The sequence below is a fragment of the Kogia breviceps genome, chromosome 11 (assembly GCF_026419965.1).
Source record: "Kogia breviceps isolate mKogBre1 chromosome 11, mKogBre1 haplotype 1, whole genome shotgun sequence".
In the NCBI taxonomy this organism is placed as follows: Eukaryota; Metazoa; Chordata; class Mammalia; order Artiodactyla; family Physeteridae; genus Kogia; species Kogia breviceps.
The window spans coordinates 85,737,477-85,763,925 of NC_081320.1; the positions used below are offsets into that span (position 1 = coordinate 85,737,477).

At 53.4% G+C, this 26,449-nt stretch overlaps 1 protein-coding gene across 7 annotated transcripts in view; it reads right to left on the reverse strand.

Annotated features, from left to right (window-relative positions):
• The window catches only part of KLHL29 (kelch like family member 29), a 315,301-nt gene that overhangs the window by 169,667 nt on the left and 119,185 nt on the right, over positions 1-26,449 (reverse strand). The window contains exon 1 of one of the 7 annotated variants that reach the window (XM_059079182.2): positions 10,359-10,379. The exons of 5 other annotated variants lie outside the window; for them this stretch is intronic. The gene's annotated coding sequence lies outside the window, so the exon portion shown is untranslated. Of the gene's footprint in view, positions 1-9,879; positions 10,336-10,358; positions 10,380-26,449 lie in introns of those variants that run through there. One more of the 7 variants, XM_067008042.1, reaches the window with a different exon arrangement.

Here is a 26,449-nt window from a genome sequence, read left to right on the forward strand (position 1 = left end):
GCAGAGCACAGGGACTTAACAGCCGGAAGGGGATGCCAGGCAGGTTCAGAACAGTCCTTTCCACCAACCCTGGTGTGCGTGCGTGCGTGTGTGTGTGTGTGTGGAGTGTTTTGGTTTCCACTAAATCATCAGGCAGGAGGAGAGGCTCGAAGTTTGTCTCAATGTCGCTGTCCTTGTCTACCACGTGTGGTATGTATTTATTCATATCCATCCGAGGGCGGACAGTATATGGTTTCTTTCCACCAAATGGGCTCAGGCGTTTTTGATGGATCCTCCCTTTGTTCCCTTCAAGGCCTGAACACAACACTCTTTTTTTTTTTTTTTTGCGGTACGCGGGCCTCTCTCACTGCCGTGGCCTCTCCTGTTGCGGAGCACAGGCTCCCGACGCGCAGGCTCAGCGGCCATGGCTCACGGGCCCAGCCGCTCCGCGGCACGTGGGATCCTCCCAGACCGGGGCACGAACCCGTGTCCCCTGCATCGGCAGGCGGATTCTCAACCACTGCGCCACCAGGGAAGCCTCACAACATACTCTTATGGAGACAGATCAGGACTCAACATTCGGGTTTGTTTGGCAAACAAAAAGGTCAGCAGCCTTTGCACAATGCTGCTGTGCCCAGACGGTCTCTCCTCTAAGCGCGCAAAGTGTTAGCACTGAGTTTGAGGTGGTGATGGGTGCAGCGTTATGACATTCAAGGGACAAATCCAATCTGGTCCCCCAGGCAGAGGTGGGACAGCTTCCTTAAGTCCTCAGCCATGTGGCTGTTTGAGGGCCCGGCTCCCTGCTGTGACAAGTGCTGAGTGTCACTTTGCATTACAGGCCAAGAACGAACCCACCCTGACAGCCAGGCTCCTTGCACAGAATGTGCTCTAATTTCTGCAGCTTGGGGTCCCCGGGTCTTGAGGACCGGGTCACCCCAATTATAATGCTTGGAGTTTCTGGAGTGATGGAGGAAAATTCACCCCTCAGCTGTCAGGTTGAGGCCAAGCATTGCTTGAGAGAGTCAACAAGAGGAAATCAAGTTAATTCAGTGGTGTGAGTGTGTCTGTCTCGACAAAAAGGACCCCAGCATTCAGGAAGGACGTTTGTTACTCTGAAAGGGCGTGCACTTGGATTTTAAGAAAGGGGTAGGCATCAGATGGCCTTTGTTTTCTTCTGCTTTGTAGAAACCCAAAAATCCTTAGCCAAGCATCGCCTCTGGAATATGAGATGTCAAAATTTATGGGGGTCAGAAGGCAGGCGTAGGCCTTGGATTGTTGCTGTTCTTTTTCTTAGAAGATTTTTTTTTTTTTTTTTTGTACCGGATGTAAAACTGACCATTTTAAAAAACATTTTACTTTTATTTATTTATTTATTTAGGCCGTGCTGGGTCTTAGTTGCGGCACACGGGATTTTTTAGTTGCAGCATGCACGCAGGATCTAGTTCCCCGACCACGGACGGGACCCTGGTCCCCTGCATTGGGAGCGTGGAGTCCTATCCACTGGACCACCAGGGAAGTCCCTAAAATTGACCATTTTAAGCATATACCTCAATGGCATTCAGTACGTTCACAATGTTGTGAGGTCATCACCACTGTCCGTCTCCAGAACTTTCTCACCTACTCCAGTTAAACCTCTGTACCCATTAAACTCTTTTTTTTTTTTTTTTTTTTTTTGTGATATGCGGGCCTCTCACTGTTGTGGCCTCTCCCGTTGCGAAGCACAGGCTCCAGACGCGCAGGCTCAGCGGCCATGGCTCACGGGCCCAGCCGCTCCGCGGCATGTGGGATCTTCCCAGACCGGGGCACGAACCCGCGTCCCCTGCATCGGCAGGCGGATTCTCAACCACTGCGCCACCAGGGAAGCCCCCCATTAAACTCTTAACTCCCCATTCTCCCTTCTCTCCAGCCTCTAATAACTTCCTGTCTCTATGAATTTAGCTACCCTAGGTCCTTCCTATAAGTGGAATCCTGCAATATTTGTCCTCTGGGGTCTGGTTTATTTCACTTAGCATAATGCCTTCAAGGTTCATCTATGTTGCAGCATACTATATGCTGCATATATATACTACATATATATATATGCAGCATGCATATATACACTACAGCATACTACCCATGGATGTAGTAGTGCCTTCCCTTTAAAGGCTGAATACTATTCCTCTGTGTGTATACACCACATTTTGTTTATCCATTCAGCCATCCATGGACACTTAGGCTGCTTCCACCTTTTGGCTATTGTGAACAGCCCAGCTACAAAACATGGGTGTGCAAATATCCTTTGCAGGGGCCTTCAGGGTTTACAATAATGTTAACTCCTCTCCCATCTGAAGAGAGGTGGACTCTAGCTCAGGGCTGAGCGAGGCTGCAAAGCTGAGAGCTAGCGCTTGGCTGTTCTTTAGCGGCAGGCTGGGGTGAGGTCCAGGGGGGTGGGTGGGGAGGTACCCCTGCACCAAGGCTGAGCTCAGGACTGAAAGGATTACAACCCCACAGACGCAGAAGCTGCTCTGTCCCTCTGGTTCCTTTCCTCCCAGAGCAACCCTGGGACATCCTAGCTTTAGCCACACGTCTCAATGCCACCTTACCCACAGTGGGAGGGGAAAACACAAAGACCAGAACAGGGCCCTCCAACTGGCCTGTCTGGCTGGGTTGCATTTTTTTTAAAAAACTCATTTGATGGAGGTAAAATTTCCATAAAGTAACTGCTCAGATGTTAAGCGTACAGTCTGACAAGCTCTGACAAATGTATGCATCCTCCCAATCACCAGCCCAGTCAAGATACAGACTGTTCCATCAGCCCAGAAAGTTCCTTCGTGCCAAACTGCAAGTTAGCAGCTTCTTTTAGAGCCAAATTGCTGCAGCGTCAAAAGGGTTAGGGGACTTAGAAGAAGCCTGTGGGGGGTGGTTCTAGGCTGTGAAACCCCGGGTGTCCTCGGCTCTGTGTCACCACAAAAAGCACTTTCTTTTCCTTTCTAATTTTGCAGGTCAGAGCCACCCACAGTAGCCTGGCAAGGGATATTTTGAACCATTGGAGCCCAAAGCAGGCTGTGGGACCTCAGTTTCACTCAACAATTCAAAACCCATTCACTCTACAAGCATGTCCTGAGCACCCGCTCTTTGCCCTGCCCGGGTTGAGTGTGACCGTGGCAGGTCAGGGGTAGGAACGGCCCCAACGTGCAGGAGGGGAGACACTGAGCAGAATGGAAAGAATGACATCTGGGCGCAAATACACGTTTGCATCTTGGGATGCCACAAAGGCATCCAGTATTCTGGCTGAGCCCAACGAGGAAGGCTTTTTGGAATCAGGGGCATGCAGGCTAGCCTTTTTCAGGATGCATAGCTTTTGTACAGAAGGCAAGAAAGAGAAGAAGATTCCAGCCTGGGAGGACGTTGTGTGTCAACAAGGCACTGACACATGAGAACTATCACTTACGACGTAATTTATTACTATGTCCTAAGCATGGGGCTCAGTGTTCCACATTCATGATTTTGCTTAACAAAAGTGAAAGAATAATGATGAGGAGTACCTAAGGAGGAGAGTTCTGTCAGGTGCACTGTGGCTGAGTGACTGACTGCCCAGGTTCACAAAACATTGCACCTGGATTCAGCCCTGGGTCTGGACGTTTCCGAAGCCCTTGTTGTTCTGCTCTTTACCGTTACGCGAAATACACGAAAACCGAAGCACTGCCTGCCGCGTGCACAGAGGGGAAGAGGAAAGGAACCAGTGCTGCTTTGAAGGGCGTTCCAAAGACTGGGGACTTGGGTGGCTCCTCACTTGGTTCGAATTTCAATTGAAATGGTGGGAACAATATTACAGTCACAAAAAGAGCTCTGTAAACTCTGCATTATGCACACATATATCTCTGGGTGTCTTAATGCCATAGGAAAATCTCACTTACTTAAAACAGTGGGGGCTAATTAGCAATATTATTTTTTCCTAAGAGCAGTCTTATTTATACAAAATGGCCCAAAGCAGGCTCACAAAGGTTGCAAACACAGCTGGCCTGTAACTAGCACTGGCTGTCCAGGAACGGGCCTTCTAGAGAGTGGGATGGCAGGAGGAAAGTCTGTTCTCTTCGTTACTGTGGATGCCCCCATTCTTGTTATACTGTTAGTTCCTTGGGGGTGGGGGGTGGTCCTCAAAGTATTACAAACATCATTTCTCTTCCCTTTACCCTGAATGCCCCACCCCATCTGGAGCTGCCACGGGGGTAGTTTTCTGGGAGCTCCCAGTTCTAGCTGGCTTTTCTCCGCGGGCTAGGTCAAGGTTCCCGAGAGGCCACACAGAAGCTGCGGCCACGACCTGGAGCTCTTTGCATTGTATCCACAGCTGAGCTCCCAGGAGAGGCTCGTGAATTCTCTGACACCAAATGCTGCCAGTCCTGAGTCCTGCCGGGCAGGAGCTGCAAGTTTCCTCAGCGCCCAAGCCCAGCGTAGCCTCCCAGTGGGTGCGACAGCAGCCTCGGAGGGTGGGGGAGGCTCAGGCTGCTGAAGTGCGTCTCATTTCTCAACCATTTTGAAGGATGCTCCCAGAAACGCACGGTCCCTGGATGCACAGTCCGCATTAAACCCGCAGCCCTGGGGCAGCCAGGTCACGAGGCACAGCTTACTTGTGCACACGCAGATCTTCGTGCACGTGCACACACACACACACTCAACTTACACACGCACACACATGGTTTCTTCAGCGCCTCTGGACAACCAGGGCTACCATATGTGCACACCACGCCTCATCCTCCCCAAGTACCTCCAAACCACACGTGCATGGAGGGACGGAGAGCCACCATCAAAAGGAGGAGCCCCCGGTTGGCAGAAAGCCTCTTGAGCTCCCCCAAAGACCAGAGCACGCTGCCCCTCGTCCTCCTCTCTGAGCTTGGGGTCTCTGAGTTGCAGAGACAGGGAGGGAGCTCTCCCCTGGGTCCCCCCCGGGGCTCCTCCCTGCTGGCCGAGCTCCTCCTCTCTGCCCACGTGCACACACAGCTGCAGGGCTGCATCCTTTCTCGACAAAAGTCCATCTCTCTCCAGTTGGTAGCCTGCAGCCAGGCCAGTACCCGCCTTCTCCCCGAATGCTCCTGGATTTGCACAGGCCCGCAGCGACCAGTGAACAACCTCCCTGCCCTGCCCCTTTTCCTGGTGCAGAGGGTGGGGTGGGTGACCTTGGGGACACACCTGCTCCTGCCCGACACACATTCTGATCCCCAAACCACAGGCTCTCCTCCCCGAGGCTGTACCACACCTTGTAAGCTCATCACTCTCATGGCTCAGTCTTGAAAGAAGTGTTTCAGCCTCGAAAGCAAGCACAGTTTAGGTTTTGACATAAGAGCCAGCCAAAGTCTAACCTGGGCCGTGTGGATCCCGTGATGGTCTGTCTGCTCGAAGGGGCCTCGCTCTTGACCCGGGAGCAGGAAGCCGGGCACGGGGCAGAGGGGGGGTGGCCCCCGCACGCTTCACCAGCTCCCACCAGCCTCCACCCTGCTGCAAGCGAACCACATTGCCAACGAGAGTATTTTTTCTCCTTGTCAGTGAGCTGTTGCTGTCTGTGTATTCCAAGAGGAGGCCATTACAGGGAGTTAATAGAGTTTTAAATTTGTTTTTAAATTTTATAATGCAATTCATCAAATTCAGCAACTGAACACAGCACTCATGTTCAGACCAGGCAGCATATGCCAAACTGGCCCCAGCCTTCCCCCCTACCCTCCCTCCCAACCCCAAAATGAGGAAAGGCTGAACTCTTTAGGGTAACTGCCAGGCACGGCCCCAAATGGGGTGGGAAGGAAGGCAGCAGAGTGGGTTCTAGTCTGCGAGGGTCATTCTGGAATTGGCCCATGGAAAGGCTAGTGACTTACTTGAGGTGCTCTGGGCACCTTTCATGGTCAAGCGTGCTCGAGGCTGCCCGCGGCCTTGGTCGCCTGGCGGAGGTGGCCACCTGGGGTCACCGTGACTTGCTTTTTTGAGACACGCGTCCGTTACGGGGCCAGGTGTCAGTGAGAATGGGGCAACACTCAGGGCACGGACATGGAAAGCAAACGGCGAGGTCTGCTGGTCAAGACAAATGGGAGCTCGTTTCTGCTATTTTTCACCCTGAAGGGTTTCCTTCAGGGGTGTGTTCGGCTGAACTTAGGATCATTATTGTAACTAGGGACCTGTTGCTGCTGAATTGGAACTAAGTGAGATTTAAGGGACCACGGTTTTGCGAAGAACACATTGGATTTCAGGACTTGCAGCAGATCTGTATCATGAACGGCAGTCAGTCTTGTCTTGTCTTAAGCGTTAATAAGTGACTTCGGTCCTAGGGAAAATTCCAGAGTAGACGTTGCCAGCAAGTGAAATCCTGTTGGGCCCAGAGCCGACCGCAGTAAAACAGCTTCCTCCTGCGGTCCCGACAGCAGGACCTTCAGCCTGTGGAGGCCACAGAGCCCCACAAGGGAGTGGAGGGAGCTCTTGCCCAGCACAGTCTGGCAGTGGGTGGGAGGTGGGGGGCATAAGTGCTAGAGCACAGCACAGGCCTGGTCCTGGCGCTGGTCGGCTTCTGAAACCAGCCTGTTCTCAGTTCACAGAACCCACAGGGTGGCTGTACCCTGGCCCCAGCTCTCTGGGCACAGGTCAGCAGTGGCCACCAGGTGGCAACAACTTGCGGTCGCTACTGATTGGTGGTCCTGCCTGTGCTGGTGACAAGGACGAGGCTTCAGGCCAACTTCTGCTGAGTCCCAGAAACCATCCTCCTCCACCTCTCTGAGCATCCAGGTACCAACCTGAGCTTTGTACCTCTTGAAAGGAACAGATTGCAAGTAGAAAGCTAACCCTTCTTTGAAGCCACACCCAAACTTCCTGTACTTACTTCTCAACTCTTGGGTGACTTCTGCCCAATATTTTGTGCCCTTCCAGCTGGAGCCTCCGTGCTCCCATTCTACAGAGCTTCAGACATCCTGCTTCTGATTTCACACGAATCGAGATGCCAAGGTGGGGTGGTGCCAGAACCCTGCGTGGCCTTGGCTCTCCTGAGAAGAATCGGAAGCAGATGCTGAGGACTGGGCACAGATGGGATGCGGGACTGGGGTGGAGCTGGGCTTGGCAGCCGGCGGGGGCAGAGGGTGGGCTGGGATGGAGGAAGAGCATCTTGAGGTGAGGGAAGTCTTTTTGCATTCAGGGGCTTGCTGGCTTCCAACTTGCTACTTATTGCATTGACAAATATTCCACACGATTGAAGAACTATTTTCCAAAACAAAATGCTGGTATTCATCAGGAGGCGCGGGTTGTGCAGTGTGAACAATTCACTTTCGTTAAGTACCATATGGCCGCTGGTAGGAAAACGCTAACATGTTTCAACAGTACAGCTGGGGTAGGGTTCCTTTATTCACCGTGCAGATGGCTCTAATTGACATCTCTCCTAAAACAGGTCTCCAGCATTTCTGCAGGATCATTAGAGTAATTAGTTATTAAATACCATCACCACTTTTAGAGAGAGGGGCTGATCCCTGGCAACATGCCACCGTGATGGAACTGACAGGTCCCGGAGGAGGACCAGCCGTGGGAGGGCCAATGGGAAGGGCATGAAGGGCGTGCTAGCCCCTCCTCCTCCGTGGCAAGGCCAGGGAAGGACCAAGACGTCGTTAATTCCAGAACAGCCCCTGGAGACGATTCGGGCAGCCAAAGAGCTCTGGACCGGTGCTCTAGAGCCAGGCTCACCTTTTCTTTAGCTGTGTGACCACACACAGCGTCAGTCACTCAGCCTCAGTTTGTTCTTCCCTTAAGTGGGGCACTGCAGCGGGGATGACACCGGGTTTGGGGGAAAGAGAGGGGTCCCAGGAATGCATGTGCGCCTAGGAGTTGTTCCAAAAAGTAAATGCATGTATCCAGAGGGCAATACGGATGGAGGAAATAGCCTTCACTCTGAGCTCTTTCCCCATTGATCGAGGGTTAACAGTATGACATTGTTAGTTTAATTTCACAGTCTAATCAGTTTCCTGCATTACTGATCAAAGGACTTGGAGCGATTGTAGTTTTGTAAAACTCTTGGCTAAGGGAATAAGGCTAGGAGGCTCTCAAGCTCGGGGACCACGAGAGGGAGTGCTGCCCTCGGCACACAGCTCACCTAAGAGGGACAATTCAGTCCACAGGTAAACTGTCCTCCCACTGCTGAACCACGTGGAGGGTCAGAGTGTCCAGACTCCACACGGGCTGCTACCCGGCATCAGAAATGGAGAGCAGCCTCGGAAAAAGCCCTTCTCCCAGACAATGCTGGAGCCCAGATCCACCTCGAATGCCATTCTGAGCCCCCAGCCAGCCTGGGGCTTCATTGTTAAACAACCTCCGTCAGCAGGGCCCCATCTGTGTGATGGAATTTTTTTTATTTTTTTGTCACTTTTTCAAATCAGAATAGAAACAATTTTTAGTCTATAATTATCATTTCTTTTCTCAACAGACAAATGTTTCCTTTTAAATTGTAGGGCAGAAAAAGCAAAGAACAACATTTTAAACCGAAAAGAAAGACTAAAATTAATTCCCTCTTTACAGAAAAATAAAATACAACAGCTCTAAGAAGCCAGGTTTTTCTTTTCCCAAAAGAGCAAAAAAAGCAACAGTGTATTCCCTGCCAGCACTAATGCCCATTTTTAAGAGGCAAGTCCTTGAGGGACGGTGGTGATGGGGTCTGCAGACCTGTCTCTGGGGTCAGGCCTCGGATCTGATCTCCTGGGGGAGGCTGGACTGCTCCTGACATCTGAGCTCACTTGGGATGAACCATCTGAAGGCCCCAGTTCAGGGAGCCAGCTCGAGATGGAGGGTCCCAGGAGTCAGGGTCAAGGCTTGGGGTCTACCAGTTGGCCCTCAGTTTCCTCATCTCTGAAATGGGATTTTACATTTACATCTTACAAGCTTGTTGGAAGGATCCTTTGGGCCCAGTGCTTTGTGACCCTGAAGCATTGAACAAATCCTGCTGCTTTCACCATGTAGTGAAGGCTAACCAGAATCCCTGTTAAGAAAGCAAGCCCCGCTCAGATGCTTTCTCTGCCGGCGAGCTCCTCTGCTCACCTGGAAAAGCCAGTGCCCCCCCATCCCGGCTCTCACGCTTGGCCAGCATGCAGTAGGAGAGCTACGGGCAGGTGTGCGTGTACTGGGTGCACCCTCAGTGCCAGGTTCGGACGGAGGAGAAGCAGGCTGCGTTTCAGATGCTGAAAGCAGTTCAGTGTGGCCGGGACAGAGCCTGCTCAGGCAAGGCAGTGTGAGTTTCCTCCGGGTGAGGAGGGTCAAAGTTTGCCTAGACCACGTTAAGGAGTTTGGTCCTCAGAATCGGCCAACAGATGGTGAAGACGGCTCAACCCTCTCGGCCCAGGGCCACTCCCACGCCCAGCCTCCAGCCTCCTCAACAGGGAAGGAGGCACGAACCAACGTCCACAAATACTCTCTCCCAGTTCAGTGTGGTCACGGCTGACCCCACTCTCACTCCCCAGCGTAAACCCCTTCCGGAGCCCGCCATCACCCAGGGCTGTGCTGGTGAAGGTTTAACAGCCGTCTGTGATGGCGATGAGGGATAAAACCAACAAACCAAACCAGCTAGACCCTGACTCCTAGCGTTTGCCAGTCTCTGTTGTGTATACACATTCCCACTTCGATGTCAAGCTACCAACAGAGTGTCACCGAGGACTGAGCTGGGAAGAGCCGTCAACGCTGGGCTCTCAGGAGCCACCAAGCCAGCCCCAGCTCACCGCGGCCTCGGCACTGGTGAACGGGGTGTGGGGGGCGGGGCCCCAAAGATGCTGCTGCGGCGGCTTTGTGACCGGGAAGACGCCACGTCATCCTGGCGGCAGGGATCCAAGCTAGCCAGCACCCTGCCACACTCCCCAGCCTCTCCCCGCTCTGACCCCCCGCGGCTTTGATCCCTCAGAAAACGTCCCGACACCTCACCTGGTATCCAAGGCTTTTCACACCGGGCACCACCTCGTGGGCTTTCCAGGCTCTTGTCCTTCTGTCCCTGCAGAGCCCCCTGCTCCAGCCTCACTGTCTCCTCGAGGTTCCCATCGCAACTTGGATGATCCTACTCACAAGTTCGCCTCTGCTTGGCACGCCTGCCCTCCTGTATTCCCCGATCAAACCTTGCCCATCCTTCAAGGCTGAGCTCTTCTTCTGAACGCCCCCGGCTCCCCGCATCTGTTGGCCACGGACCCCAGGGTGCACACAGCGTGCCCCTGCCTGACAGCACGCACCGTGCTGCCTCTCAGTGGGTCCACACTCCTCATGACGGGCTCCCGAGTCAAGGCTCTTCCTGACCTGACTTTACTTTCTGACCTTTGAAAACTCCCTCCCAAGGAAGCAGAGGAGGCCAAGCGTTAGTGCCCAATGTCCATGCTTCCAACGACAAAACGACTACGGGCCCAAAGACTCACTTGCCACGGCCGGGCGGGGCGGGAGAGATGACCGGGTTAATGGGCAAGGAGCTTAGTGGCTGCCCTGGCCACAGTGAGACTCCCGTGGCAGAATAGGCAGGGCCTGTGGCAGAGACACAGGATCCCTATAATGACCCCGAACAGGTGGAAAAAGCAACTGGGTGTCCTGCACACCTGATAGCTTTCTAAAAATAGCTGGTGGGCCCTGGCTCTGCATGCTCGCCTCTGGGTAGGGGCAGGGGCTGGGGCTGGTGGCTCTTTGATCATTAAGTTTCAGAGAAGAGAGGCAAGTCCTGGCTGGTTCTGTACCTTACCCTCCCCGGCCAGGCTGAAGCTGAACCTCAGCCAGACACTCAAGCCCGGGACTGGGGTCCTGCTCCTGGCCCATCGCCTCCCCCTTAGCTCTGCCCCGCTGCCTGGGGGAAGGAACTGTTTCTTGTCTGAGGATCATGTGGAGGAGGAAGGGAGACAGGCCGGAGCAGATGCCAGCAGGCTCTGGGCACCATTTATTCTTGGCCAAGGGACCCGGGTACAGAGACATTCTCCTCAATCCAAGGCACTGACAGCATCGAACAGAAATGTCATGGTCTGAAGCCACGTGGTGTAGGAGGAAGCAAGCAAAGAAGAAAGGAATTCTCCAGGCCGAGCCCCAGAGGTCTCCTCTGCCCTTCTGTGGGGTCAGGCTCAGGGACAAGCAGTGGACAGTGGAACAAAGGGAGAGCTCTTTTCTTTTGGGCGCAGGCCGTTTGCAGCCTCCCAGGACCCCGTCTCCTCTGGTCCTCTCCTCCCTCCTCCGTGTCTAGACGGAATACTTGGCTCCTGGCAACCTGACGTCGTGCATTTGGCCTCCGGTCCCCAAGGCCGGCACTGTGGCTGCACCTGGGCGCTCTGCTGCCTCAGGGAAACCTTTTAAAAACAAATCTCACAAAAGCATCTAAAAAAGAGTGGATACATGTATATGTATAACTGATTCACTTTGATGTACGGCAGAAACTAACACACCACTGTAAATCAACTCTACTCCAATAAAAATTAATGGAAAGAAATCCCACCCATTAAAAGTAACAGTATGTATTCTTAGGGGCCCGAATGTCAGCACAGTTTGGAGATCACTAAGTCACCCAGCCGAGAGCCAGTCTGAGAAGGTTTAAGTAAAAAATTATAGGGAGTAAAATTACTTCCAAGTAAGATCTCCAGCGAATATAAATTGTGTCCCCCCGGGCCCCTCCCACACTTGGAATATGCCGTTCCAATTCTTTGGCTGAGAGGCAAGGAAACTGGGAGGTTTGCATCTTCCTGGAACATTTTCATTCCAAGGGTGCTCCTCTCCTTGCGAAGTCCTTCAGATACTCTTGACTCTTAAGCACGGTTTTCTTACTGGGTCTTGGGAGGGACACACAGCATCGCTTATCCTGAAAAAGCCGGCGAGGCCAGCAGAGGAATGGAACACACAGAAACAGAGAGACTTCTGACACTGCCTTGCCTGTCCCCCTGGCGGGCCCCAGCCCCTCTCCCAGCTGAAGACCGCAAACGCCGGAGGGGGGGGGGGCACACGTTTTCCCTCACTCTCCAGGCCGCGATCATGTTGCTGAAATGTGATGCTTGGCCCTCTGACCTGCCAGCTGCGCGGCCACCCTGGCACCAGGGCCCCGTGAGTTCCCACCTGTGAGCCGCGAACGTCTATCACCGTGACTCGGCAGCTGCGGCCCTGCCGTGCCCCGCGGCACCTCTTACGCATCTAGGGCGGCGCAGCCTCTCCTGCTTCCTCGGCCCCTCTGAGCACCAGCTTCTGCAGGAAGCGCAGGCGGACCTGGCTGGCGCCTGTGCCACTGTGGTGTCATCTGCCCTCCCAGCTGGCCTGGGGCTCGGTGGAAAGGAAAGAGACGCAGATGAGGAGCTGGGCACTTAGTTTGAAGGGGCGCTGCTGCCCCCTCGCATAGCACATGGGATGAGGAGCAGGTCACAAGACACCTCCCCTCTCTGGCATGTGCTTCCTTCTCTGTGAAATGCAAAGACTCGGGGCAACTCCACCTGCCTCACGGAAGTGTCACCGGGAAGAAAAGAAATGCCAGCTGGGGAAGGAATTTGGAAGAGTGCTAGTAAAAAAGTTCATTATCATTACAGAGTAGGGCTAAAGGTGTCCAGGCAAACTCCCAGGCAAGCCTTCCTCTGCGAATCGTCTCTTCACGAGATGAGTACTGATTTCAAGGTTCCTGTTCCCTCTTTGCTAATAGGAATTGCAGAATCGTTGCCAAGTCCAAGCGGTACAAACAGCAAATAATCACTTGGACGAGAAGCCTGTTGAAACGGGTCTTTTCTGGGGAAGAGGTCAGCTGGCAGCTTGGCCCACACATCAGGGCTCCCCGCTCAGCTCGTTGGCTCTCGCAAGGAGATGGACTCAGCTACACTCTGACGTTTCACGGCTCTCACTACGCACCCTGCACACAGTAGGGATTTTGACAATGTTCGTTGAACTGATTACTGCAGAGGCAGCAGGAAGTGTGAGAGGGCAAAGCCCTGTCCACTCAAATTGGAGACTCACTCCATCACGCGAGGCAAGGGGACGAGTCCTAGTCAGACAGGACTTGAGGCTGTAACGGGCAGGGCAGTTCATTCTGCAGCCTTCGCTGAGAGGGATTTCAGGAGGCAGGGGGGCTGAGGGAGGTTGGAATGAACATACTTACTGTATTATGTTGCAGCAGCGATAAGACTAAAATTTTAGGATTTTCTTAATGAGATTCCTGTATTCACTGGTTTTCCTTATCAGGCCTGGCAAGAACCACAGTTTAGCATTTATGTCCTCTGCTTTAGAATGTGAAGAAGGATCACAGGAGGCATTCGAAAACTCACTCTGGAGAATAACTACACGCCTCCTTTTCGCTCTCCCAGCGGAATGCGGGTTCTCTGGCCCCCGGCCCTGCCCCAGGTGTGCTGCGCTGTTACCCACCGGATCCAGGCGGCAAGCTTTTCCAGTTTGGAGTTTGCTGAACGAAACGCAAACTGGGGCTGGGGAGGGAACCAGTGGAAGTTGGAATGCCAGGCTGCTCGAAGTGCCTCTGCCTCCCTCTCCTGTGCCAGGCTTGGGAAACCATCCCCCTTCCCCACCAAGGGTCAGTAGCCACCCCCGAGGGGCAGGTGCACAGGTTCTAACACTCTGCAGAGACCTCTCTAACACCTGCCATGGGATCAGCTCTTTGAGGGCTGCAATCAGGGCAATGGCAAAGTCAGGGCCGTACCACAAGTCCTCACACCGACGTGGCACTTGCTGCCTCTGTGGGGCGGTGCAGGCACAGCAGCACACCCATTTCACAGATGAGCAGCCTGGTCCTTGGAGATGGTAGATGCCTCGGCACCACCTAGAGAGAGCTAACACTGGAGTCAGGAATAGAAGCGGGGGCTCCGGACTTAGGGCTGGGGTTAGAGGACACCAAACCCCCTTCCCAGGTCCTGAGCCTCGGTTCCTCCTCTTGCACCCCAGGAACCCTGGATCCCCTGGGGGCAACCAGCCCACTCTGTAGGGAAACCTGAAAGGCTTGCCTCACCTTCCCGTCCCACCCACTTGGATGACTATCCAACCCTGCAAAAAAGCTTTTTTTTTTTTTTTTTTTCTGATCAGATTTCAAAAAGGTGAAAGTTCTCCAGTCTGCCCAGAAATCAGGAAGAGCCATCCTTCCTTTATCCTAAACATAGCCACAAGTCAAGAAGCAACTGGAGCCTTAGAACAAGCAAACCAGATGGCATCGTACTGCAGAAGCTCCTTGTTCACGGGCAAGTCCCAGCATCCTTGTTTGTAGCCTATGAATGCTTCCTTTGCCCATAATTCTAAAAAGCAGATCCACAGCAGGCGAGCGGGTGCTATTGCCTCAGGCAAGACAAGGACCAGAGCAACTTTAAAGGCTGAGAAGGAGAGGAGAGGCAGAAAGACTGTGGTGAGCAGGGCTGCAACCTCAGCAAGTGCAGCAGCCTTGAGTCATTTAGTTCAGGGACAAACCTCCTAACTGCATCCACGGCCCGGACCCTGGAGCGTCATGGCATCACCGCATAATAAACGATACTCTTAAGGCGGCAGGCTTTGGAATCCAACAGAGCCTTGTGTCCTGGCTCTGACATGCATCATCTGTGTGTCCTTGAGCACTTGGCTCAAACTCTTAGAGCCTCTGCTTCCTCCTAGGCAATGGGGAAATAGGGAGCTCCCGCTCTCAGCTGTGGGGAGGCGGCTACCGTCAGATGCTTAGGGGACAGTGCCTGGGGCACGCAGAGAATGTGCCCTGACATCCAGCATGCTGCAGGAGAGGGGAGCGTGTGAGCCATCCCTTCGGAAGGATCTACCCAACATGGTTCCGATAAAAGAAAGTGAGGGCTTTACTCGGGGTAAAAGCGGCGGGGAGAAGACCCAGAGGAGCGCGGGTGGGCATGAAGGTGGGCCCCGCCCCCGCCGCTCCCACCCCATCACCTCCAGAACACCTATGGGCGCCAGGCCCTGGATGAGGTGCTCGACGGGGTACTTGATTCCATCCTCCCAACGGGGCTGTACCTCTTACAAAACTCCATTTTACAGACGAAGGATCTTACACAGGAGTGAGGACACGTTCCTTAGGGTTACATAGCTTGTCAGTGGGATTCAAATACAGGTTTATCTGAGTGCAAAGCCAGTTTCTCTCTCAAGCCCTACACGGCACAGGGAGGAAGCATGGGTTTCGCAGAAAGTCCACGGGGTGAGGCATTTGCAAGCGCCAGGGGAGAGGCGGAGGGAGAGAGGAGCAACCGCGGGGCCTGAGCCGACTGCCCAGCTGGCCCCGATGCCAGCAAACGGGCCACAGGGGCAGGCGGCACGGACAGCTTCAGTGCACCAGGGAGAAGGCCTGACCCTGAAACCCCCTGAGAAGTCTGAGTGTCAGTCCTGCCTGAGGGGAAGCAGGTCCACCTGGAAACTTCCAACACACCAACCTCTCACCTCCAAGGCTGCCCTATAAGAGCCCCTTCCCTTCCTCCTGCAGGTAGGGCCAGCCAGGAGGCCTTGGGACCACAGCCTTCTCCAGGTGTCCCTCTGGATTGCCAAAAGGAGGGTCCTCTGGGGGAGCCCCCTGCACCAGCCACCTCCCCCACTACCCCCCATACACACCCCCGCCGCAGGCTCCTTGCCCCAGATGGCCGGCAGGGAAGAGGACGGAGGACACAGGAACCCTCCGTCATAAACCCTCCTAATTCTCATCACCTGAATTGTGTATCCAGAAAAGAAACACACCTACAAAGAAAATGCTGGCGTGAGGGAGAGGGGTCTTTGTAAAATGCGGGCAGTAATCAGACTTCGTATCCAGAGAGAAACGACAATTGTGAAAACCCTATATGCGGCCTGAACTCTGGTTTGTGATAATGTAACATTTCCAGCAATAATATTCAGGGAAGAAAGAGATGAAAATGAACTGAACTTTATTGGGGGATCTCATTACTATGGGTATGGTTCCTTTCGCTAAAATACAGTAATATCCATAATGAGGATTCGTGTTGTCCTAGGGAAAAAAATGTGTGAAAACGTGACCTTAAAGCATGGGAAAACGTTCATATGCTGTAATACAGAAGCTTGTTTCCCCCTAAAGAGTGGGGGTATGTAAATAGCTCCCTGAAAGAAAAGACTTGTGTAATGAATCACCAGCATCTACCCTTTCCAGGGCATTCTGGCGGTCTCACGGTCTCGGGACCGGGAAATAGGAGTCAGGGTAGTGGCCTGGCCTTGACCTCCAGCAAGGGGTGGGGGGTATGTGCACTCCTTGGATTCCAGCACAAGCAAACAGGCGTGCTTTGTCCTCCCTTTTCCCGTCACCCACATCCAAGGCTTTGTTGTGGTTTTAAGTTTTCAATGAATCAGAGAAGGGCAGACTGAAAGGGTCCGGCAGTCTCTTCTCCCTCTAGCCCTCCCATTGCACAGATTAGGAAACTGAGGTCTTGGGAGGCATAGGCATTTGCCCTGGATCCCAGGAAACTGCAGAGGACAAGCTTGAGAAAATTACCACAGTGGACATCCCCACCGAGTACCCCATTTCCAGGGGGATTCGGCCGTGCCCGGGCTGGCATGTGTTTGACCAAGGGCTTCACCTTCCCCTGGAGTGGCCGCTGATCCCCTTCAATGAGATGCAGAGGCCTTCAGCTCTATCCTGCGCTTCCTTTGTCTCCCTTACCTGGCTACTGTCCCAGGTGGGTGATACTGAGAGGTGGATTATGCTGACACCCCCTCTGCTGACAGCCCTCAGGCTGGGTGACACCCTGGTCCTGTCATGGGGCTGGCCTGGTGCTGAGCAGCTGTCCAGAGGCCATGGCACACTGGCCATCAGGGAGTTAACAGAAACCACAGAAGGCGTATCCTGGGGCTAAGCTAGCAGGCGGGAATGCCCTGGGTTGGAGGGGGAAGGAGGAGAAGGCAGGGGTAAGGTGGGGGGAGTGGTCAGGGTTCAGGGGTCCTGGGGATCTCAAAGACTGAGGAGGTGAGAGCAGGAGCTGGCTGCAAAAAGTGTCCTGGATGGAGGGCTGGAGTGGATGGACCAGGCCTGACAGCAGAGGAGGAGCAGGACACAAGGTCTGCTGATCCGGAGGAAGAGGCACTCCCCCCCAGCCTTCCCCCCACCCACACCCGGCCTGGCGACAGCAGTTCCTCCCATAGCCTCTGAGCACAGGCGGCCATGGAGCCTCTAAACAACCCTGGGCCCTGAAAGTGCATCCAGGGCACTGGGCGCAGGACCTCTGAGATGACCTCCCTGTCCACACACTGCCTGGTGGCGGTGTCCCTCGCTAGGCTCACAGACCAGGCCTTTCCCTGCATCCAGGAGTCACTAATTAAAAGAAAACATTGCTCTGGGAGCTCAACGATGGGGCACTTTGACTGCTTCCTGACCTGCCCTTAGAGTTTCAGCTCCACACACCATCCAGAGTCAGTCTCTGGGGGGACCATCACTGGATTCATGATCTGGGGGCAGAAGAAGGGAGGGGAACAGCTGTGGGTGGGTGGGCCAGAGCTGGGAGTGACTGCGGAGGGCAGGCTGTGCCCAGGGCCCAGAACCAAGGACATGGCTTGGGTGGGCAGCTCTGGCTGGGACTGACAGCTGGTCGGGGGCTAGGAGGTGTCGCAGGCTCTGGTGCAGGCCAGAGGGTGCCAAGGTGTGGGACACAGCGCTCCAGGAGGGCTGCACTGGGGGCTGGGTTTGGGGGAGCCCACTCTGGGATGGAGGAGATGCAGAGGCAGTGGAATCCCATTAGGAGAGAAACGGAAACCAGGAGAGTCCGGTATCCGCTCTATGTCTGCATGTGGAAAAGATGCGAGAAGAACTTGGAAAGGCTGATAATTTCACATTTTATCTATATTGAGTTTTAAAAAAAATTTCTGCCAATCTGCTCACATTGCTAAGTTTAAAGAAAGAGGAAGTCTGCAGATGGCAGGCCCCTGGGCCAGAAGAGAGAGACTAAGAAAGGGTCCTACTCATGCTGGCCCTTGAACATAGGGGCACGGGAAGCACACCCAGCACACTGTGCATGCCTCCTCCCTGCGGGCCTTGTAGCCTCAGCTCCACGAGGCAGCTGAGACGGGACAGGCGGAGGCACAGTGGTCGCCAGCCCACCCCAGCTCACACTGCCTCTGGTTCCCTGAGCCCTACCGTCCACTGTCCTAAGAGCCATAGGTTTGGATGCCCATGGGTCAGGAGGACCTGGTTCCAGACCAGACCTCGGGGGTATTGGAACCAGGGGTTCTGTGCCTTAATTCCCCCTCAGACTCCCCAGGGCCCAGCCCAGGCCCGGACCAGGGTCCCCGTGAATTTGGTGATTGGCCAGCTGGCCTCAGGGTCCACTACTCAGGCTCTGGCTTGTAAGCAGTTCGGATTCCAAAAAGTCTGCTGGGGAGTCAGCTGTTCGCAACTCAGATTGTATCAGTACTTCCCTGCAGAGTCAAAGCCATCAGTGGTCATGGGCTCATCTGGCACCACGGAGGCCAATATCATAACCTAGCTTGCTGAGCAGTGGTACCAGAGCCCAAATCTGCACCTGGGGGTGCAGATGGGTGGGGTGGGGGAGGAAGAGAGGGAAGAGCTCCACTTTGTTTCTTGGGGTCGGCAGTGAGTTTGGCCAATTTAGCATTCGTGCGTGTGCGTGTGCGTGTGCGTGTCTGTGTCTGTGTATAAGTGAACTAAGGGGAGACTTGTTGAAATCAACAAACCTGGAACCTGTGACACTTGATAAGTGTGATTGCCGGGCTGCACGCAGGGTGCTGTGTGAACAGCTGCTCCCAGTTGGCTGCTCCCACGGCCCCAGAAGCGAGGGTCTCCCGGAAGTGGGGCCCTGCCTTGGCTTCTCTTCCCACTTCGTCTACGGCTCTGCTGGCCAGACTGGACAGGGCAGGAGGGATCCATATGTTACCCTGAAGCTCGGGTCCTGGAGCCTCAGAGTTATGCTAAGTGATATAAGCCAGACAGAGAAAGACAAATACTTTGTGCTATCACCCATATGTGGAATCTAAAAAATGCAACAAACGAGTGAATATAACAAAAAAGAAGCAGACTCATAGATAGAGAGAACAAACTAATGGTTACCAGTGGGGAGCTAGGAGGGGGCAGGGTCAATCAAGAGGTAGAGGATTAAGAGGTAGAAACTATTAGGTATAAAATCAGCTACAAGAGTATATTGTACAACATGGGGGATATAGCCAACGTTTTATAATCACTATGAATGGAGTATAACCATTAAAAATTGTGACTCACTATACTGTACACCTGTAACTTACATAATATTGTACAGCAGCTATACTTCATTGATAACTAAAAAATTATTAATTAAAATCATTAAGGGGGATGGGGCTTCCTGCTGTCCAGCTCCGTGTTTATTAAGGCCAGGGCTTGGGCAATCAGAGCAGAGCTCATAGCCTGAGAATTGCACCTGATCATTTACCTCTTCAAGAAAGCCTGCTTGACTAGTTGCATCCTTTGTGGGGCAAAAATATCAATCCCTACGTGAGGCCAGGCCTCTTCCGAGCTGGCTCACTGCCAGAGCCTCCCTGAGGGACACCTGCTCTGTGTTCAGATACCGCTGGGGCTGGAACTCCTCAGGCTGAGTCCTTGTCCACAGTGAGCGCTCAGGTCCTCAGCGGGACAGGCTGGACCGGCGCCTGACCCACGGGCTGTGTGCAAGGACCTGGTCCCCGACTGTGCAGGGGTGTGGTTTTGTGGGAGGGCCGTCTATGAACTTGCTGCAGCATGTAGTCGTGTACCATCAGGGCTTAAATGAGCTCTCTGCCCTCCGCATGTTCTTTGAGCTTTAGTGCAAGTTCCATGTAGAACCACGTTTACGGAACCCCTTCTATGCGCTGGGCTCTGGGGATGTTAAGACAGACAACAGAGTGTTTCCGCGGCTGTAAGAGTTATCACAGGGGAAAACACCCCAAGGCCCACAGGTATGGCTGGAAAAGGCTTCCTAGAGGAGATGGTGCCTGAGCCATCTCCGAAGGGGAGAAACCAGGTGGGGAATGGAGGCTGGTGGTGCAATTCTACTGCGATTGAGAATACTGGAGGAGGAACCAGTTCAGGGAAGGCTTTGATGGAAGCGGAGGAAGGTGAAGGCTGGGCGGGTTCTACCCAGGTGCAGTGAGGAGGATGGAGCCTTCCAGGTGGGGGAGCCAACAGATCAAACGCAGTGCAGACAGACGGAGCGTGGTCCATTTCAACAAGGAAGAAACTCGACCCTCTTCCCAGACGTCTGAGTTCTGAGGAAGAGAGCATCCTCACCGCGCCCCAGACACAGCCTCTCTTCCCAACAGTGCCTCAAAGAAATCAAGCGACATCAGCAATTCACAGATCCGCTGCGTATCTTGTGTGTCAAGATCCGGGCTCCGTGACCAAGTAGATTCTTTTTCAATTTTGCACACAGAGGCACCAAGAATTCTGCCAGCGTCTGTCTTTGGACCCCTGCTGTCGGCCCTCACTGACGAAGCTGAGTGGGCACTTGTCAGGATGGGCGAGACTGAGTGAAGAAACCTGCAGGGACGTCTGAGGCAATTTCCAGAGAAAACCATCTGCCCAGCTTCCTGCAGGGCTGCGGCTGCCTGCCCACCCCTTGCTCCGCTCCCGGTGGCCACTTGAGAGCTCTCTGATCTGGGGCACCATGGCTTCGAGGTCCCTGCTGCTTGTCCCCCTCCACTCAGGTCTCTGAAGGAGCCTGGAGGTTTCCAGGAACGGGAAAAGTGGGAAGCCGGGTGCACCCACAGCTCCTCAGGTGAAAAACATGTGATTGCATTTCACGTTCCTCCGAGGCTCCCCAAACCCACTCCCTAGCAGCATAATTGCAGATGTTTCCCTCCTTACAAACCCTTCCTACGCACTGCATAAAGGAATACAATTTCTGGCTGTCCAGATTACAAGAGACAATAATGCACAAAAGCAATAAACACAGGTTCTAACAGCAATCAGATACCACTTATCGTAAACAATGGTTTTTGTGATTTATTGCATTTGAAGCAGGTTCAGCATCACTCCTTAGAAGATTTGGTTATTCTTGTTTTCAAGCAGAGTTGCCGGCAGCCGGCTGACGTCAGAAAAAATTGCTCAAGCGCAGCAGATTTTAAAAATAGGGCCAATGTGGTGCTAAAATAATAATAATAGAAGAATTGGGGTGGCTGTAGGCTGATGCAAAAGTCTGAAGACAGGGCCATTTGGGCTTTGCAGGCTCCCTCGCCAAAGCCCATGCATCCTTAGTGGGTCCTGCCTTCTTATTTCCTGAGGCCCAGCACTTCTGATTCCTCCCGCTGTACTGTCCCCTGAGAGACGTGGGAGGGAGGGGGAGACTAGCAACCAGAGTGGGACAAAGGACAGTCTGGATGAACACTTCAAGTTGTTCAACTTCCCGGCTCAGGCCTCAGTGAGCGCTGGTAGTCAGATACTGGGAGAGTGCAGAAAAGTCAAGTTCCAGCAGCGCAGCTGAGCCAAGAGGTCTGCAGTGGTGATCCAAAAGGACACTGGCCCTGTGCTGGCAGGAGTGGTCCCTCCTCTCCTGGACACTGTCCTGTTTGCTCTGCAGGGGAGGGGCTGTGGACACTGTCAGGAACAGAGGCCAGCAGCAGGGGATAAGCTAAGAAAGCAAGGAGGATGCCCAGACTGCAGCAGGAGTTTTCCATCTGGGTTCGGAGACATCCTAGCATTCTGTGTGGGATTTTCAGGGGCTCCAGAAAGAGGGCACCCCACTTTAACCAGGCAGCTCTGCTTTTATTCGTCGTCTCTAGTGCATTTCCAAAAGATTGTTTGCACACAAAAAAACTGGATTAGATAATTAATCCACAAATAGGAGTCAGTGAGTTCTGACACTTTGACCTATTCCCCTTCTTCTCGAATTCAACATTTCACCATGATTTTAAAGTACAGGCACAGGAAAGAACTCGCTCCAGACAGTGTCACAGGGAGACCCTTGCAGAAGTATTGTGCTTGCAGTTGGGAGTGGCGGCGTTGCCCTCTGCCCCCATGGGGACTGTCACATGTGGGGCCCGCTAGGGTGAGTGACGGTGGACTGCAGCGGGCCACCTTGGCTACATCACAGCCCGTGCATGGGGTCTGGGTTCTAGGGGAACCCGGGGCGGAGTGAATAGAGTGTATCCGGGCCACTGCCTACTGGAAGCAGAGCCCCCAGTACACGAACAGAAAAGTCCTCTGAACAGGCTGCTTGTTCCCAGAATCTCCAGGAACTGGAAGATTAACCAACACACAGCTACTTCGCGACTGAAGGCGTACGTGCACACGTGTATACACACACGTGCACACACGGCCCATGGCCCTGCCCCTTGTAGGATAGCCAAGACCTGCACAGATGGCTGAGGCTTCATTTCAGTCTGGGGGCGCGAAGCTCTCTTGCCTCAGCTTGGAGCGGAGAGCAGAAAAATCACTGAGCTATAGAGATCATGATAAGGAAATGGATTTGTTAGTGACTAGCCAGTCCCTAGAGAACAACCATGATATCTTGTTTGAAGTAAATCTCAGAACATCGCTTGCCCAGGTGGAAAAAAATATATTGATCGCTAACGTTTATTGCATACTTATATTCCAGGCGCTCTTCGAAACTCCTTTCATAATTAACCTCCTTAATGCTCACCACAGAACTGTGCCAGAGGTATTATCATTGTCCCTGTCATGCAGATGAGGAACCCGAGGCACAGAGGAGGAGGGTGACTTGCCAGGTGACCCATCCAGAAAGTGTGAACACTGTTCCAGGTCCACAGGACTCTGTGCTTCCTGTCATTTCCAGGCCTGACATATTTCTTTCTGGGTGGTCTCCTGTCACGTGTTGGCTGGCCGGGATAAGTACATATACAGGAAGATAGGCGGGACGAATGTCACTTAAAGCAATGATATTAACGCCCGCCCGCTGGAGTCAGAAGCACCAAACAATCCCGTCTGTTGTTCACCGGCTGAGTTGGCGCCACCAGCCACAAACCTCCATCCAGAGAGATGAAGCCATCCCAGCCACAAACCACAGAACAGAACACCCCAAACCTTGAAGTCAGCAGCCCTCTGCTGAGCATTGATGTGTCAGGCACAGATATCACAATCCAAGACGGCAAACAGGCGCTCCAGAAAAAACCCCAAATTTGCTTTTTGATAAAGCCAAAAGTGATAACACAGCTCAAAATCTCGAGGGACTTGAGAAGGCACCTCTCACCAGCCCCCAGCCTTGGGGTTCAACCACAGCGCCTCTCCCAGAAGACAGGGGTCACCCTTCCCCTGCAGCTGTTCTCGTCACTGTCATACCAGATACTCACTAAGCTCTGCTCTCCAGGGCCAGATGCCACCCAGTTCACGCCACTTTCTCCGAGAGGGTGTGACTGTCCTCCCCGCCGCCCAGAAAAGCCTGGCATTATCACCTGAAAGGCCTGGCTGGTGACAGACCGGGGCCGTGTGGGCAGACCCTCGGGAAGGTGATGTGTCAGCTTGTGCAGGCCTCTGTCTGGGAGATGGGAAGATTGGCAGCAAGGCCTATGGGGACAGCTCACTGTCACCCCCCCCACCATGCCTGGGGTGGCCCCAGACAGCGGCCCATATCAAGCTCAGGTGCTAACAGCTGGGGCGGAGCTAAGGGAGGGGCTCCTGGGACACCAGCCCCAGGAACTACATACAGTAAACTCCGTGTGCCAGACGAGGGGGTGGTCTGCCCCCAAACCTCAGCAGCCACGGTGGACACCAGTCATGCTTCTCGGTAAAAACCCCTCCCCCTTCTGGACATCTTGTGTGTTTCTCAATTCATCCTTTGCCACGACGACTAGAAATAAGCCTTTCTGCAGGCAAGATTTAAACGAGCTCTCCTCTCACAGGGCACATGGCCTCACGCTGAATAAAGGGTCTTTAGAATGAGCTCAGATCCAACCCTCTTCTCATTTCCTTCTCTCCTTGATCCTGTTTTCTCCCTGGGGTAGGGGGTATGCAGCCGGTGTGATTAACTCAGCCGGGACTATAATCTTGGGAAGGAATGGAATGAAAATCATTTTTGGAATATAAATCAAATAGGATTTCAGTTGAAGTTATTTAAAAGAAATTAATTGACTTGTATTCGCCACAATACACTGATAAGAGTTCATTGCCAGGCCCATCAGGAGTAATGAAAAAACAGTTAATAAAATTCAGCTGTCAAAAGCAGCCTGCGCTGGGCTTTCCAGGGACGGCCCACAGGCCCCGGGTCGCAGTGGGCGGAGCCCACCGGTTTGCCGGGGGCCAAGCACAGGCTTTGCTGTATTTTTCTCTTGTGTGGGATAATTCGAGTTTTAATACTCTAAGATTCTCAGGGCTGAGACTTTTTCCCCAAGCTGCTTTGTATTTCTATACAGTCCTGTGCATATTCTAAATCACAACCCAAGGAAGGATGTGGGCTAGATAAGAATATTTTTTGCATTCAGTCATTCTTTTTTTTTTTTTTTTTTCATTTGCAAGGCCTTCTACAGAGCTATTTCTCCTTCCCCTTATTGACTATACATGACCTTAAGAAGGAGCGAGTGGCAATATTTAATTAAAGACAACTTCGGCTCCTCTCTGCCACTCTCTCCCGAAACCATGGACGAGAATAAGTTATGAACTTAAAAAAAACCCACACGCACGCCAAGATGAAGAAAGGTGAAATCTCCACGCTGCAGCTCAGTGCGAGACCTTGGACTTGGTGGCCGGCCCATCGCCCCACACTGCACTTCCCCGCCCACGTGGGTGTGATTTGCCATTCTCATCAAAGACATGAGTCCAGGCTTCCCTGGTGGCGCAGTGGTTGAGAGTCCGCCTGCCGATGCAGGGGGCGCGGATTCGTGCCCCGGTCCGGGAAGATCCCACGTGCCGCGCGGCGGCTGGGCCCGTGAGCCACGGCCGCTGAGCCTGCGCATACGGAGCCTGTGCTCCGCAACGGGAGAGGCCACAACAGTGAGAGGCTGGTGTACCGCAAAAAAAAAAAAAAAAAAAGACAAAAAAGGACATGAGTCCTTGCAATGCAGCGGCAGAAACTGCCTGTGTCCCCAGGACTCCACAAACCACAGTCATCCCAGACACCCAGAGCAGCTGCTTCCTGCCCTGGGCTCCTCTCCCAATTATTTTCATTGTATTTTATAGTGGTTACCGCAGGCCAAGCACCATTCTAGACATATCCCAAACGGCGATTCCTTTAATCCTCATGGAAGCCCTACAAGGAGGTGCTTTCCGTGTACTGAATTGGGTTCCCCTCAAATTCATGAGTTGAAGCCCTAACCCCCAATGTGATATGTTTGGAGGTGGGGGCCTTTGGGAGGTGATTATGTTTAGACGAGGTCATGAGGTTAGAGACTCATGGAGTGAGCCAATGGGATTAGTGTCCTTATAAGAGACACCAGACAGCCATGTGAGGCTGCCATGTGAGGACAAAGTGAAAAGGCTGCCATCTTTGAGCCAAGAAGAGAGATCTCATCACGCGGGCACCTTGATCTTGGACTTCCAGCCTCCAGAACTGTGAGAAAATAAATTGCTCTTGCTTAACCACTCAGCCTATGGTATTTTGTTATGGAAGCCTGAGCTAACACAGGAGGTACCATTTTTATCATCCCTATTTTATAGATAAGGGAACAAAGGCACAGAGACCTTAAGTAATTTGCCCAAGGTCACACAGTAAGTGACAGAGCCAGCCCTGGAACCAGCAGTCTAGTTGGTGTCTCTGCTTTTACCACTACATGGAAGCTGCCTTTTACTGTGCTAGGCTGCGATTTATGTTAAATGGTCCCACAAAAAAGTCGTTGTCACTGGGAACTGGCTCGCCGAGTTGCTTGCATTAAACCACGGGCCACGGGAGCCCAGGGTGGGAATCCCACAGGTGGTCAGGCTTGAGGAATCTGCTCAGAACAGACCCATGAGCGCCTTATCAAGGTTGTGAGTTTTTATCTGCAAAACGGAGAGGCCTGCCGCGGGGGTGCTGTGGCAGACTGTAATCTCATGCCCTTCCAGAACCTGGAGCCTCCTCCAGCAAGAACCTGCCCCATTCCCTCCTCTGGAATCCAGGTGGACTTGTGATTCCCTTGTAACCGACGGAACGGAGCAGAAGTGACAAGGCGAGCCTTCTGAGGCTAAGTCATCAAGGGATACACCCCTTTCCCCCAGCCCCGACCTTCCATGTAAGAAACCCACCCTCCTGGGCCACCACACTGTGAGAGGAGAGGTCATACACAGACGCTCCGGAGGACAGCCCCAGCAGAGACCCATGGGCAGCCAGCCTCCACACTAGCCACGTAAAAGAAGATGCCTCCGGATGATTCCAGGGCCCGCAGTGGAATCGCCCAGCCTGTGAGTGTTCCCAGCCAAGGTCACACTCTCCCTGCCATGCCCTGTCTGAAGTCCTGACCCACAGACTCTGTGAGCATGACAAAACGCTCGCTTACACCTCGAGGTCTAGGGGTGGTTACACAGCAACAGCGCGGCCCGCACAGATGCCAGGTCACACCGCCTCTCTGCTTCCTCCATTCCCCGCTCCCACCCTGTGCTCAGCAGCAGGCCACAGGGGCTCAGGCCAGACCCCCGCTGGGGAGCCGAGAGTAGGGGCCAGACAGACCAGTGGACAGATGGACAGACAGCACCACA